Source organism: Rhynchophorus ferrugineus, unplaced genomic scaffold (assembly GCF_030347505.1).
Source record: "Rhynchophorus ferrugineus isolate W39M unplaced genomic scaffold, kcgeb_rfMv2 rfM4, whole genome shotgun sequence".
Taxonomy (NCBI): Eukaryota; Metazoa; Arthropoda; class Insecta; order Coleoptera; family Curculionidae; genus Rhynchophorus; species Rhynchophorus ferrugineus.
Genome location: NW_027472583.1, coordinates 57,503,830 through 57,520,616, shown reverse-complemented (window position 1 = coordinate 57,520,616; position 16,787 = coordinate 57,503,830).

Genomic DNA, 16,787 nt, shown 5'->3' with positions numbered 1-16,787 from the left:
GATCATTTAGAAAATAGTTCCTTAAAAATAAAGAGTGGTGAAGTTGCTGCCAGATAAACGACTTATTTCAGTAACTTCTACGGTAATTAGTAATAAAAATATATATAATGATATTTTGACACTTTGACTATAGATTGCAAATAATAATGTTAAGGATTATTTATTATTTCAATTTATGTATTCAGACAAGATACGGATATAGATATAAGACCAAAATGGACTAAAACTTTTGGAAAAACGCTAATAAGTAAAAGTGTAAAGACATCAACAGTTTATTGATGATGGTAAAATAGTAACGTTGTAATAGGTTTTGTTAGCTATAATATAAAAATCAATATATATACATAATTATATATATATATATATATATATATATATATATATATAAATGATATAAAATTGTTCCTGATTGAACTAGGGATGGTTTTAGTCCAGGAACTCAGTTAATATTTTATGTCTCGTTAAATAGAAACCAAATGTTTCTGTTGTTCATAATTTAGTGTTTTAGAAACAAACTTGTTATAATATACGTAGTAGAATGAAGCATTGTCTAAACTAAAATCTTAGTTTTGGATAAACTTCACCAAATCGACAGAAAAAAAAGCCAAATAGTGAAATCTTGAAGAAATACTAAAAATTAATAAGCTAGTAACTGACTTGAATCGTAGTGACAGTGACTGAATGAAACTTTTTCGTAGTGGCCCAATGCTGACAATTACCAACTCAGAGTGATAAGAGCGCCAAAAACTAAAGACGAGTATATAATTTATATATTGTAACTACAAAATCGTGTTATAGAGTTTGAAAGAATCGTGTGCATATATATTTGTGAGGATTGGTTCATAATATGGCATGACCATTAGGTTAGCCTTTATAAGGAGAGAACTAATGATAAAGCATCTTGCAGATAAAGCAAAGGAATTTGAGAAAATTAAGTGAAATTTAACTCTAAACAAAAAAATACGGAGAATTACGGTGATTTCTAAATGAGTTGATAAGGAAAAACAGAAAGGAAGGAAATAATTACTAACCGTAAAAGGGTAAATATGCTCTCTGATGAAAGTAAACTATATTACCTGTTAATACATAATTTTTATCTAGATGGATTAGGCCTCGAGGCAATATCTCCACATAAAAGAAACGTCTTTAGAACAACTTACCAATGGCAAAATACAAACTATCGTGCATGCAAAATTAACTGTAGTTATTGCTAATATAAATTATATTTTACAACTTTATTTTTGTTTAATTATTTTACTTGCAATATTATTTTATTATATGAAAGTCAAAATAAACTAAAACCTATATTTGATGCGGCAACATTTGGGATGTTGTGACGTCATAAGACTTAATGACGTGCATTTTCTGTTTTATTGAAAGGACTATAGCTTATCTTTAACTTATTTCTTTACTGGAATGTAAATAAAAATGAAATTTAGCGATTTGTTATTACATTGGTGAATCACATATATTCGATAAATATTAGTACTCGTAATTATAGCTTAATATAATTAAGATAATCTATCAACACATGCTCTAAAGTGTTTACAAAACCTCAGCAGTTTTTCGTAACTACTTTTCTATGCCCATTATTTTACTAAAACGTTCAAAAGTATTTTAAATATAATTATTTTTAACAACTCAATAGATAGGCCAACAGGATACTTGAAAGAAGGTCACAAAATATAATATAGGAATGTCAAGAAAAGTAGAAATCGATTTCCCGAAATTAAAATTAAAATTCCGCCGATACGAGACACAATTTCAGTTCGGTTTTGAACCCGACAGCGTCCAATCCTGCAACAAACATATTTGTAAACGTAATTTGATTTCGATAATTCGATATCGAGAACGAAACCGTACGCTGCGACTGCAACTGCTGCAGCGGACGCGAATTTATTAAACGAAAAACAGCAAAAAAGAGGACATCCCCTTTGATAATTTCAGTAAACATTCCTCGAAGGAGTAAGGAACGAGAGCGAGGCGTCCGGGAATGAAGCGGCGTCTCCGTCTTCGCCAATCTTTAACTAGATTAAACTCCTTTGCCGAGTCTTGAAAGCGAATTTTCGGAGAAAATTTTAAATAGGACGATAATGGAATTAATGGTGGCTAATGTCTCTGTAGCTTTTAGTAGGGAGATATAGCACTCGAATATTCGGCGACAGCCGAAATGGAAGTTTCTGCTGGATGGAATTTTATAGATTTACTTGAGAACGGAAGTACACTTTTTGCATATAGATACTTCCCCGACTGAGTGTTTTAAAAAGTTTTAATTCCCTTATTTATTTTAATATTATATTCCTATTCGTTTTAATTAGCGTTGGGAACTATCAACTACTACTACTACAACTGTTTAGTAATGGACTACTTTTTACTATCGACTGTTTCAGTCGCTATTTTGGCTCGACTGATTTTACTACTTTTAACCAGTGACTGTTTCAGTCCGCTGTTTTCAGTCGCTATTTTCGATCCGATTGATTTTGTTACTATTTACTGTCTACTGCTTTAGTTGTGTACTTTTAGTTACAATTTTTGGTTCTACTAGTTTCATTCGACTGATTTTTAACGTTCTGGGTCTGTCGTCCTAGACAAAACACGAAAGCGACCTTCACAAAAATGTACCCTATTTATGCCTACATATATTTATATGTAATATATGTAGTTTTATGTTTTTTTTTTGGTAGTTTGCTTGTAAATAACAATATATTGTATATTAATATAGCAGCTTTTTGGATACGATATTTTTAAAAGTTATTTATGTAATAGGGTAAAAAATTTTAAATTCGGAATAATAAAGAAATAATTTTGACTATTTTTATGGCAATAATAGATAATATTTCCATTACTCCCTCGATTTTTGTTAAAAAAATATTTTCTTTCTTATAATAAATAAAGCATTTACTTTATTTAAAAAAGCTCTAGTAGTTATTGTGCTAATTGTTATGAATTAGATTTGTATTCTATGTATATTTCTATATATAAATATATATATATATATATATATATATATATATATATATATATATTTATATATATATATATATATATATATATATATATGTATATATATATATATATATATATATATTGTATATATATATATATATATATATAAATATATATATATATATATATATATATATATATATATATATAAATATATATATATATATATATATATATATATATATTTATATATATATATATATATATATATATATATATATATAAATATATATATATATATATATATATATATATATATATATATATATATATTTATATATATATATATATATATATATATATATTATTGTTATATAGTGTTTATGGTTATTGTACATCTTTTGTTTTAGGTTTTGTTTAAGTTCCATTGTATTGTTTGTATTTATTATAGTATATTATTTAAAAATAGCTATTAGAATATAATTAGTACGTGAAGAAATAGGTACATCTCCGCCTTGCTTATACTACCATTGGAAAAATATTAAAATAACGGCTTCAAACAATTATCTCCGTCCTTTCCTCTCTCACAATTTATACAGGAGAGAATTCGTACATCTTCGTCTGACATCACGAATAAAAAAAAGGTCGAATCGTGCATTTTACTGAAAATAGTAATTATTATTTTCAATCGGTAGTTTTTTTACTATCAACTGTTTCGACTATTTTGAGACCATCGACTGTTTCGTCTGTTTTTAGTCGACAGTTCTTAACATTAGTTTTAATGTATCAGTTTAATAAATTCGAAAAAATAGCCGCTGCTTTTTCCTATCTTTCAGGCAATTGACAGGCTCGATGTCGAAAAAAATTTTTATCTATTGGTGCTGTGCACGAATCGACCCATCTTTTTGGGAACCTTCATAAGAAGTGAAGGGCTTCTCAGACAAGTTAGGGCTCATATGCCAGAAGGAGTAAAATCTGTAAAATATGGCGAGTGAGTTTGCACTTCCCAGTTAATGTTTTCTGGTATTTCTTCACCGGCTGTGGTTGGGTACTTTCATGCCGAAGTCTAACGTTATTGTATCTTTACTACTGCTCTATTTTCAACGCAGTGCTTGACTAAAACGCCCCCATTGATGGTTTCGTCCAGTAATGCCCTCAAATCCTGGTCTCCAAATTAATTTTGACTGTCCAGAACTCCCCGTGGTTTAGGTGTTAAAATCACCACTTTTAGAACGTCGCAATTAGTATTTACATGTAGAAATCGCATGAAGAATAGTCGTAAACTTATTTAAGAAAAACCTAACTAAATAAAAACGCAAAAAAGTAAAGATCAATTCAGACATTTTCAACGCACTGAAAAAAGTTGCAGCAATATATATTGTTAAAAATTCGAAGTACATTTACGGTTAATAAATTCAATTGTTATTAGATTTGTACAATCTACATCAGTAACACAAATAAAGTTTTCCTATTGGTACTATATATAGAAGATAATAATTGAATGCACAAAGTTACATTTTCGACGAATGCATCTTGGTAAAACTATAATTATTATACTACAGTCTATAAAATAATAATACTATCTTAATTTTTTATTTTGGCTGTATAATTTTAGTTTATAAAATTTTGTTTTTAGGTTTCTTTGATAGTTTGCATTCATAAATATTTATACGCATATTTTATGAAATTTAAAATTATATTGAAATTAGATCTACTGATACAGCTACCCTGCTGTCATCTGTAATCATTAATTAGGCAAGTTTTTTCGGAAACAACGTGGCTCTCAATTTTTCAAATTACTTGCATCCTACATTTAATGTGTTTAATTTCTTTAAATATTTTCGTTTATAAATATTTATTCGAGTTTACGGAACTTTCTAAACCTATAGTTTTCTTTGATCTATAGTTGTTTATAACACTCTAATATTCTTAACTCCCTATTCACAATATATTTCTATTCTATTGTATTGGCAACAACAAAATGTTTTGGCATTAATGCAGTATAAATCCGTTGCTTTTAGATTTTCTGTTTTCTATTGTCATATTCACTCAGAGTGACATAAGAACTATCTTCTGTAATATACAGTTAGCCGAAGTAAATATTGCCCTATTTTAATTATTTTATCGCAGATTTTAGGTATATTTTAAGAAAAAGTTTTTTTAATAAAATAAATAAATAAGGGGAATTTATATTTACCTATACTAGAATATAATATACTAGCGACCCGCCCCGGCTTTGCACGGGTGCAATGCTGATACTAAATTAAATACACTACAGAAAAAATATGAACGTTGTATATAAAAACATAGCGGCCCGCTCCGACTTTGCACGGGCATAAAATATATATGCCTATGTCACTCAATGAAAACATGATTAAAATCGATCCAGTATTTTTGGTTCATTCATTACTGCCCTTGGCCTGCACGCATTAAATTTGGAGTAAAACAATTCCTCTTCCCCTATACTTACTATGAAGGTTTCCTGCTATCTTTGGAATATCTACATTCATACAATTTTTATTACATTACACATTTTTAAACGCAAATTTTAAATTTGTAATATCTCCGAAAATATTTGTTTAATTTACATGCTGAAAGGAACCATATTGATCTATATTAATTGCACACTGTATTTAAAGTACTTAATTCGATAAGGATTAATGCCGTATTGCTTAAAATAGCTTCGTAAATAAGCCATTTTCTCACGTAAAAAGTAAACAATAAAAATGGTTAATGTGGGTTATCCCTAAAAGATAAACATATACCATCGCGGACTTTTTTGTAGACCTTTTTATGGTGTACAATACTGTAGTACATTAATTTGATCTAACTCGTAGGGTTAGGCAGCGTTTTTGCTAATTGCTAAATAAGCCTAAAAAAATAGGTTAATTTACGACATCACGTTAGAAACCTCTAAAATTAGCAATGTTGCCTTAGTATATTATGCATGTATTATACATACAAACCTTCCTCTTGAATCACTCTATCTATCAAAAAAAAACCGCATCAAAATCCGTTGCGTAGTTTTAAAGATTTAAGCGCACATAGGGATATAGGGACAGAAAAGGCGACTTTGTTTTATACTATGTAGTGATGTAGCCTATAATGGGTAGATTTGATGATTCTTCCCTACATTGTCTGCAAAAAATATTTTTGTTTGTAATTTAATTCCGTAAAGGTGCAAAATAATCTTTTTTAAATTACTTTATTGAGGTTTTGTACCAGAAATCTCAATTATCTTCAACAGTAATGGAATTATTGTTTTTACCAAAGAAGTTTCGAAAGGGTATCGGTAAAGAAGGTATACATATAATTAAGTTAATATTTGAAATATATATTAGTATATTCACCTTGATAATTATGAAAAACCCAATTTTTACTTCAAGCCCCGTTTCTGTTAAGTGTTCATTAAAAATTATCGTTCGCCATTGGAGTGCCACGCTAATCTGCATACGCCAAAGACACCGAAGATCTTCAGTTCAAGCACCTCCTACACCTTACCAATTTTCCTAACCCACCGTAGAGCAGAACCGTTAAACTTGACTGCTACGAAACCATAGAACAAAACACACGAATTAGCAGGAGCAGTAAATTCCACGGTGCGCTTCGAGAGCATGTTTTAATTAAAATTAAAGCCGCTAGTTGGCGCTGTATCTATTCGAATAAACATATGTAATACAACGAGCAATTAACCCGCGCCACTGCGAAGATAGCTCCGCCATTTCTTCATCCGGACGCGTTGAGTCCCCATTAAAATTTCCACTTCAATAGACGTTTTAATTGTTTTCGCTTAATGGGCATTAGCATAACGTTGTTGTTATTCTCTCACTGTATCAGCCTCGATCGAGTTTTGTTTATAATTATGCGCAACTTTAATTAATAGCAGCGGAACGATTATTCGATTTGCTCGGACAATATTCGCTCGCGATGTATCCTCCTATTCGTGACAGAAAATTTCAGCGAATAATATCAGTTTTAATTAATTTTAAAACGGAATATGGGAGGCTATTATTGCCGAAGCTATAAACGCACCGACGCTGCATGGAATAATAGGCCATAGGGACTGATCAAATTTAAATAAAACCAAAGAGAAATTTAGTTAAATGTGTGTTATTATTATGCGGCCAGTTGCATTACACAGAGAATGGTATAGCTAATTAATTTTTATTCAAATATATTTTCATATGATTTCTATTAAATTTAGTTATTGATATACAACCTATTTTCCTGCCTTGAATATGCTGAATCGCACAAACCAATCACAAAAACTCTTTACCAGTTACTTCGTGCATATTCTAATGAATATATACCAAACACAAGTCTCAAGTAAGTATTATTTATGTTGGGTAGAGCTAGTTATATTTCATTGTTACTACTGACTCTATTAAGGAGGTAATTAGACGCGCAATATAGATCTCTGGTAAGGTCCTTCAGCCCCAGTCTCTAGTCAAACCCCACCACCTAGTGGTGAGAGTCATCAACAGGCAGAGTTTCTAGGCGCGTATTAGTAGTTTTTTGTGGTGGTATCCCTCTGTAGACCTAATTAATCCACCTAATTAACAATTGTAAAACTGAGAAATGTATTTTACTTTCATTTGAGAGCATATTTACCTTTTTACGTTTAGTTCTTGTTTCCTTCGCTGGTGTGTTTACTTGTCAAGTCATTTTGGTATCACTGTATATTTTACAGAATTGTTAAATGAACTGAAAATATGAATTGTTAAACATCGTACTCTGTATATGTCTGGTATTACTCCTTTTAGTTACCCACTATTTCAGTTAAAACACATTTTAATATAGTGCTCAACACATACAGCACTACAGAGTGGTGCACGCTAGCAATAAGACAAATCCAGAAAGCAATCCAAAAAGTTTCGGGGATACCAAACCTGATATCTTCTTATTCTTATTTTACAAGATTTTAATTCAAAAGGCTTCAAGTTTTCCAAAGTAAGCTCCTCAAAAGAATATTAAACGCTCCATGGTTTGTCAGAAATAATCAAATCCATAGGGAAACTGGCACTCCAGAAATCAAGCACTTCATATATCAATCATTCCACAAACAACAACTCAGCTCAAGTTCTTCTGAAAACACTGTTGTTCCAGGCTGAAGCCTCCTCATCCGTCGCTACAGTCATACATTTTCCCCCATACAACAGTATCCAGTTGTGTGTTAACTCAGGTTCGCGAATCAATAGAATCGCCGGGTCCTCGTGCCCAATAACGGCTGCCCGATCAGCGGGTGCCATATCCCCAAATTTAATGCAGTAGCAGTAGCGATCCACAGGGGTCAACTGTGAGGCGGTTTCGGTTTAGTGTATTGGTAAGACGAGTAAGTCCATAACCCGGTCCAACTTGTCATTCCAGATCAAGTCTCCGCGACCAGGTATGCGTCATGCATTCCATCACCTGGTTTTTAGGCCAGAACAAAAAAAAAGCTAGCAATAAGATAGGAAAAAAGGCGATTTACTGTATTTTATACTTATGATATGTGATAGTATACATAAGGTTGCATTTTTAAGCATAAATGCTAAACTACTAATAGAATAATACAGTACATAATCGCATTTTTAGCAAAAATGTTTATAAAAGTTTTATTTATTAGAGAAGTGCTGCTGAAGTCTAGGAGGTTCTGCTGAGATTTTATGGTGCATTCTAGTCAATTTTCTACTAAAATACTAGAAAAATGACATATCGAAAAAAATCATGGCAAAAAATTATTAGTGTATTAGTATTTTTTATTTTTTTTTTCATTATTAATCTTTGTATTAGAGGAAGCAGTTGGCAAAAAAGGCTGTCTTTGAGAAGTCCTGTTATCATGGGAGTGGAGTATTTCATCGTGTCTTTTTACAATATTATACGGTTGCATCCATAATAATTCTTAGGACTTTATTCTGAAATACTTAATTATGCCGATGTTACTTCTCGCAGAATAGTCCGATATTGAATTTCATAGATTTTAGTATCAAAAAAATATAAATTATATTAAATATTTTTGCATTTTTTACATGCTCTTTCCAACGAAATTTTGCATCAAAACTCATCCCAAGAGGCTTATTCGCGGCACAGTTCCATCGAATTGTCATACACCAAAATGAATACAAAAAAAATCTTCAAAATTGAATTTTAACCAATATGCAAATCTTAACAAACTAGTTATGTTGTAAATTAAAAGTAAAATTGGTTCAGGCAAAATCCAGCTCATGTTATTTAAATAACTTGCATGGGCCGTTATTGGAGTCTCGTTGACCTTACGTGAACGTCGTAAATTAATTAACCATTGCTGACTGGCAATGTTGGAACGTATTTTTTTTCTTATCCTTAAGGTCGTGTTGTAGATAGAGCTGATAAGAGTCATAAATTGTCAAAGAGGTATAGTTAAAGTATAAAATAACTAAAAAAGTATTCGAAAAAAAAAATAGTAATTACTATTTTACTCCAATCTTATATAAGAAGAAGATGTGCAAAATTCATTACCAGTGTTGAAAGACCCACTAATGACATACCAAGCGTACATGAGCCTGGAATATTAAAACATTAAAGATCTGGTACTGTTGTCATGTCGTATAGATTCAGAGATATAGGATACATTACTCCACAAATATCTCTGAGTTTGACGTATGTTCTCCTGCTTATAATAAACCATAGAAAAGAATATACTATATTGTCTTCCTTTTCCAATGGCGGTATATTCTTTTCGAGTCGTTCGATACAGTCAATCAAGTCAAAACAACCATAAAATCTAGAATATTTAGGTTTTGTGTTACATTAATAGTAATTCTATACTAATAATAATTAAATTGTTGTGCTATTATTGTTGGTTTAACATACATTGTATATTAATAATAATAGTAATATGGAAGAACAAGGGTAAGTGCAGAAAATAAGGTTAAATTTTTAAGAGTTAAATAAAATCCAAACAGCGTCAATTTTATTTATAGTGGGAATGTTTGGTGCCAACTTTATAATACATCATATTCAACGACATCGAATAGGTATCAACATATGCCAAAATTTATTGATAACAAGAACAAAGAAGAAAATGAGTCTAGTTGTTTTGGAAGTAGTAAATTCATTAATGAGGTGAATGGACAACATCAAGTATAGTAGCAAAAATTGTAGTAATTCGTAATAATTTGACATTTATTTTAACATAATATATTTTAAATGACTTAATTTTTACTAGAGAAGAAAGGGAATCAGAGAAGAAGAAATTAAAGATGTAAGAACAATGTACAGTGATACTATGAAATAATTAAATTTGCCAACAAGAGTAAACCTGGCTCAAATAAATAAAATATAAAACTATCAACGACACCCATATATATTGACAAAGAAAGTACAATGCACTATTATATAAGGCTATAGGTAAATAAATTATTGTTTTGTAAAAATAATGATGTATTGACTGAGATTTCTATTATTCCATTCATTTTAAGCTAGTAAATGTACTAAAAATACAAAAATAAAATGGCTGGACGTATATTAACTATATTTTTATTATTTCATTTTATTCAATACTTTTTTAAATAAAATGGGTTATTTCCAAAATTTTAATATTTTTATTTACCTCCGGAACGTATTTACCTGTTTATATATATTTTCAACATTAAATACGATTAATACAACACTATAAAAAAGTTCTGAAAATATTCCGTGTTTTAAAATTAAATGGAGCTTAGTATAAGCATTCGCCTAATCCGGAGATATTTGGGGAGTAACATATCCTCAGAGATATGAGCCCTCGAATATCAATAATTTTCCAGTAACCAGTTTACAAGAGTACCTAAAGTAACAATTTACATAAATTCACAGACACAAGGACTGTTCTCTTTTTGTATTCCCTCATTACTTGAGCGTTATGTGTAGTTGTTAAGGAACCACTCTAGAGTCAAGAGTATCTTTCTGTAAAATCTGCATAAAAATGCAACTCGTATCATTTCACATCCCACTTATTTGTCAAATTTAAATACGTCAGTTTTTTGCTACTCAAAAAGTGTTGCGTGGATATTGTTTGAAGTTGATTGAAAAGTTTACAAATTAGTCGAAGAATATTTTGAAGATGTTCCCAAAAATTAAAATTAATAAACCTCAAAAATTCGAAATTAAAATTGACTGAAACATAATAAGTTGATATCATCACAATAGTATAATACGAATAAATCCGTTCAAAATGTCTTGGATCTAATGTATGTGCAACTTGACTAATGTGTCTTATTAGATCTAATGGAGAATTTATTATGGAACCTTCGTATAGGTTATATCCATTATGCCAGCCCATTTACACAGTAATAGGAGCTTCTTAAATAGGAATAGCTAACGACGCCAATGATCATATAACATTGCCAGCTGCATTACCATTAATTATCCGTTTTTGTATCTCACAAGTCTAATATAGCCGCCAAGGAACTTAAGTACCTCGAAATTAAGCCCGATAATTAAGCGCGTCATAATGAATTTTTCTCCACGACGAAAGAATAACGGGAAACGGGAGGAAAAGACGGAATATAAATTATGGAAAGGAGGCGCGTTCGAATTTCGGTCCGTATCTCGTCGCTGTTTCGCTAAAATGTATCTTTCGAGATAATGAAACATTGCCAATAGATCGTGTCCTTCAGGATAATTACTTTTCTAATTGACTAAATATGATTAATAGCGAACTTTAAGCGACATTTAATGACGATCTCTGTGTTTCATCTCGGGGCGAGGAGTTTATGGTGATGGTCTTATTATGTGAGGTTTTGTCTTTGATTAGAATTGATGGTTAATATACGGTAATTGATGTATGAAATAAAACGCTATTTCTTTTGCGCTATGAGGGAATGAATGATGCATAGCTAGTTAAATAAAAAGTTAAATAAAAGAGATAAGAAGTTAATAAAGAAAAATATACAGGGGATGGATACAGTACAGTATTCATTTATTAATAATGTTTTGGGTCAATATTTACTTTTAAAATAGCTGCAATTCACCGCAGAATAGATTGGGGATAATATCCAATAAATTGCCACTTCGAAGATGTTTGATGATATTCTGATGTTACTCAAACTTTTAAAACGCGACAATATTTGGCGGAAATTGTAAGAACTTATCATTGGGGATATCAAGATATTCACTCTCAGTAATTTGTCCAGTGATATAAAGAAGAGAACCACCTAAGTACCATGATATTACCACCCAAACCATAATGGAAACTCTCTCATGCTTAACTGCAGACTGCATATATAAACTTGGTTCTTAATAAAAGAGAACAACTAAAGAAAACAATATAAATAATAATTCATCGAACCATACCACATTCTTCCAATCAACTCGTCCAGATTGTTATCCAAATTTCCAGATTTAGTGATCGTTGCACTACTTCTTTGACAACCTAGCCTTGGTATCCATTATAAAGGTTTAGTAATCGTGGCCCTTCGGGAAATGTTAGCTTTGTGGAGCTCCTACTTTACTCTTACTGTTTTCTTTCGAAACTATATTACCCAAGTGGTTGTTGATTTCGGCTGTCATTTGTGTCACACAGGCATAATATATTGCATTGTGTTTATATTATTTATCCTGGCTTGGTTGGCTCCTGGTTTTGACCTTATTACCGGGAAAATATTAAAGTACTTTTCACTGATTCCATGAAAAGCACTGACTAAGATCGTCAACCTAATAAATATATATTTCATTCAGAATAAAATGTGTACTGTGGATGATGGCTGAGGTAATTATCATTCTTAAACCATGAAATCTATATCATTAAACAGCGTCATACCGGCCAATATCGCTGTTGCCAGCAATGTCCAAATTATTTGCATAATTCTATAGAAATTTATCTTATTACATATCAATATTCCACGATTGGTTCCACATTTCACATCAGGTCCAGAAAATAACCAGTGCCATAGCAAAATATCTAAAAGAAATTTAGAGTTTATTCTGCAATATGTTTAGATGTTTCTCTAGTTTTTTATTTTTTCTTTTTCTCAAGTTTGGTACGAGGGTTCAAACATAAGTGATATATGTGACTTGAAGAAAATACTAGGGAGTATGCTTTAGGGAACTCTATTGAGACTAGTCCTTTATCCGCTGTACACTAATTTCTTGCCTACATACTGGAAAATGTTGCTACATTTGCATATGGCATTGCAATCCTAGCCATTTGAGATTGAGATTGAGATAGCAACAATAAATCAACCAAAAAGTTACAAACAACTATTGACGAAATACTTTACTGGATAGAAAACTGAGGTTTCAAAATTAATTTAAAAAAACAGTACAAATTGATTTCATCAAAAAAAAATGGAAGTCACATCTATAAAAAAAAATTAAAAAGCCCAAGTTGACGTAAAAAAAATCGTACGTACTGGTTATTGGGTAAATATTCAGGCATATCAATATATAATAAGCTTTTGCTTTACCAACAAGCCTTGAAATGATTGTGGTTAAACGCTGGAGTACCAGCCAAAACAACAGAAACATCATATAAAGTTTCAAAAACAAAAGAAATATCATACAAAGTTTCGGAAACAAAGCACTTTGTGGTTTTATTGATACATGCTACATTCGTATCAACAATCTGCATACAGAGGTGAAGGTAGAAACTGTCGATAACATTATCAATAAATATGGCCAAAGGCATGAACAAAAGCTCCATAAGTACCCCAGCGTTGAGGTTTTTCAGTCTCTAGATAATAATGGCTTAGTCAAAAGACATTAAAAACTTAATTTTTGACCGTATCAAATTAGGATAAAAAGAAATATTAAAAGATATAATAGATAAAAAGTGTGAATTTGCGAGATTTCTATAATAAATAATAAAAATTTATTTGTAACTGTGCATACATAACTATAATATAAGACCCGAAATATAAAAGGAAACCAAATTTCTAATTTTTTTGACAATTTCAATTAATTAGCCTGATAATAATTAACCTGCAACTAGCACTGCTGCAAAAATAAACCTAAATAATTTCTAAGTAACATTTCTCTGGCACAGGCTGTGTGTGCGAAAGCTTCGGAAAGTTGCCTACAATAAAAACCACTCGAAACTTAATTCTTCCGCGACACAATGGGAGGATTTTCGTTTCCTTAATATTCTAAACAGTAATTTAAATCTCAAATTAAATGAAAACGCGAGAAAATAATGGAGAGCTTTATGAAAAATTAATTTTTTAACTCTTTCTCGGTTTCGAAATTCGACGGCGGAAAAACAAAAACAGCTCATTGTTTCGTTACAATGGGTTACAATAAAATGTTCCTGAATAACAGTAGTAAAAATACATTATTAATGAAACACTTTTAAAGGCTTTGACTTGCTTTGAAAACAGAAGTTGCTGAAATATAAGTATAAGAAATTAATGGAAAATGTAAGCAAATTAATTCTGCTTCTGTTTTTACTTTTTTCTAGGTCGCTAATTCCCAACGCTAATTTTTTCTCTTCTATAAAACATAAATTATATACTATACCCAGAGTGTTTCTTTTCTTACTCTATCAAATACTTTTTCCAATTCATTAAATGTTATACACATCTGTTTTTTTCGGGGGCTGTTTTTTTTTGTACTATTTGATTTATATTAAATATATGCTGGGTTTAGGATTAGAGTAGTCCATTTATAATAGTTAGATTCCATTTTAACACCTCTCTTGTGTACCTGAACAATAACTACTATTCTTCAATCGTGTAGGATTTTCTTCTTGTCTCATTTTCGCTCTTGTCGATTGGTATAATTTTTCGCATGTCGCTTCCTGCTGATACAAGAATTCCTAAAAGTATTCCTGCCATCTCCTTATTTACTCTTCATCTTCAGTTATTATATATCCATTTTGATCTTTTATGTGATTTTATTCTGCAGGTTTTTAATTTTGTAAACCAAAATAACTCTTGTTTACTGTTTGTTTCGATTCTTTCTCCGAATTGTATTCATGTTTTATTTTGTCTCTTATATCGTTTGTTCTACTCTGCCTATCCTTTTCCTGTATACTTAAATTTAGATTTAGGTTTAATTTTCAGATCAGTTGGTTCCTCCACATTCTTTACTTTTGTTTTATCGTCCTTGTTTTTTATTTGGACTGCCATGGTGTTAAATTTTGGACAGATTTTCTTTTGCTTCTAGTTTTCAAGTTTTATGTTGGTATTGTAATTCTGTTGTAACGCGTGCACAGTAGCATAGTAATGCTGTACAAGTAATCAGTTGGCTAAAAGGTGTACTTTTTATTTTATGCGCCAATTTTCTGGAAAGAACAGAATAATCGTGTGAGAATTCATAGTGTTTGCTACTTTTTCTCACAAAACTAGCACTATAACTATAACAACTAACAGTATATATTGAATATGGACAGCAAACAATTGCCAGTTTGTCCACAACTTTTTCTATAACCACAAGTTTCCAGGTTGCAGTAGAAAATTTGTTGCCAAGTTGTGACTTGGCTGAAACACAAATGTATCTGAAAATATACCTTGAGTAAAACTTGGGTAAACAGGCGAAGAGCCAGAAGAGCGACTATACCTATAGCGAAAATCGTAAGACGATACCAAGGTGATGAACGGTTACTATTGGACTGTAACGCGCGAAACAGATCGCAGGCAATTTAGCAAACTCTGCTGAACCTCTGATATATTCTTTTAATTCGATAGATGGCTCTTAATGTTTAAAAATAGTAAAATAATTCAGATACTGAATATTTCGGGAACTATAACAAATTTTAAAAATTGGGCTACTGTATATTTTAGGTATAAATCGCTATATTTACTAATTATTTCTGCTTCATTGTCTAGCCTCATTACCAACACTACAAATAAATGATCCCTTTTTGTTTGAATTATAATTGAAAAAACAATTAATCATAATAAACAAAAATTATAAACCAGTTCAAAAAAAATTAAGAAAAAATAATAAAAAATAAATACATTAACTCTGACGAAAACTATAAAGAAGAAATACATAAATACAGTACTTTATGATTGTGATTGTAATTGTATTAGTCTCTAACAAAGAATGTATATACAGATATCATAAATATATTTTTAAATATTTTTGTTTTATTATTTTATTATATTTAACGTATTTACATCACCAACAAAAGAATCAGTTTTTTTACAAATTATAACAAAACAAAGCTGTTTTATATCAAATATTATAATATCCACTGGGGATATGTATAACGTAATTAAAATATGAGCAGACAAATGAAGTATTAAGTAATAAGCCATATTTGCGTCCAATTTTAATTAAAATTCATAACGCGCCACAGAAAGCAGGACAATTGAACACGACACGACGTCCTCTTGACCAAGTTCTATTCTTTTGTGCGCCATCTGCGGTCGTTTTCCTCTCTCGATGACGTTCAAGCCACGTCATGGCTCATATCTGGCCGCTGGCCCGATGGCTGATCTCTGTAACAAATGCGCCTTTTCAGCTTCATATTGGGTCCCGTTTATATTTCACTTACGATTCCATTTTGTCTCTCCCCGGTTCGCTCGCATTATTTCCGCCGGAAATAAATAGCTCATATTATGTTTCGCTGGTGTCCGGGCAATGAAACGACTGATAAAATAATCACGGCGGTTTACTTGAAAACTTTAGTTGAATAATGCATCGATACGTCTTTCAATGTATTGCAACCGTGTCTGGTTTTGTTCACAATTTCCTTATATATGATTCGCATTTATTTTTGAACATAAATTTAGAGATGTTTAGACTATTAAAAGTAAATGTGAACTCACGTCAAGATATTTAATGTATTGCCTATCGCAATTTGTAAATATGTTTTGGAATCAGATAATATTTTATTTCCCATTTTATTCTAATTAAGTAGGGACACAATGTTATCTAATAAGTTCGAAGATGTGACT